Source organism: Austrofundulus limnaeus, unplaced genomic scaffold (genome assembly GCF_001266775.1).
Source record: "Austrofundulus limnaeus strain Quisiro unplaced genomic scaffold, Austrofundulus_limnaeus-1.0 Scaffold689, whole genome shotgun sequence".
Classification (NCBI taxonomy): domain Eukaryota; kingdom Metazoa; phylum Chordata; class Actinopteri; order Cyprinodontiformes; family Rivulidae; genus Austrofundulus; species Austrofundulus limnaeus.
Window position 1 is genome coordinate 1 of NW_013953091.1, and position 703 is coordinate 703.

Consider the following 703-nt stretch of genomic DNA (forward strand, 5'->3'; position numbering starts at 1 on the left):
AAACATCTCTCGTTTACTATAACTATGTTAATAAGTTATGTTTATACTAATTCTGATTGTTTAAAGAGATGCATAATATCCTGAAATATATGATTAGCAAGCAAATTCTGGTTGTCTTAATGTAGTGATCCTAAATGATCCCAACTGTACCATCAGATAATTCAGCCCAGTGAATCTGTGGCAGAGTGAGCGCTCTGTCTCCTCTCCTATCTGTGGGGATGCTGGCCCTTTAAGACAGGAAGAGGACAGGATGAGCCCACACCCCTGCATTTATCCTCCTCCTCCTCTTCCTCACTCACATTGTTCTGTCGCTGCCGCTCAGACACACAGACAGACAGAAACGGGGACGGAGACAGACCCCCACCTGACGGACAGGGACGGAGACAGCTCCAGACGGACACACTGACAGGTGTCTCTCCTGCCGGCGTCTCGTCTCTTTGTGCGCAGCCGCGGCCGCTGATGGATCCAGCTGCTGTCACAGAAGACAAAGACCGAGGACAAACACGCTGACACGTTATGAGAGGGGGCACGCGCCGTCGGACCGGAGGACATGCGCTTAGGTGAAGTTCACACACACACAGACACACACACACAGTGACAGAACAAAGACCGTCTGTGTCGGTCTTGTTTGATCCTCAGTGATGCTCGTGCAGCTGTTGTCATGGTTACCATGTTCCGACTCTTAGGTCAGGGTGAAGAAGAG

The 703-nt window shown here is 50.2% G+C and overlaps 1 protein-coding gene across 1 annotated transcript in view; it reads left to right on the top strand.

The window, feature by feature from the left end:
- Nucleotides 1-302: 302 nt before the first annotated feature.
- The window catches only part of zgc:158659 (phosphatidylinositol 4,5-bisphosphate 3-kinase catalytic subunit alpha isoform), a gene marked incomplete in the record, with an annotated part of 40,445 nt that continues 40,044 nt past the window's right edge, over nt 303-703 (top strand). The window contains 1 exon segment of the mRNA XM_014027842.1: nt 303-560.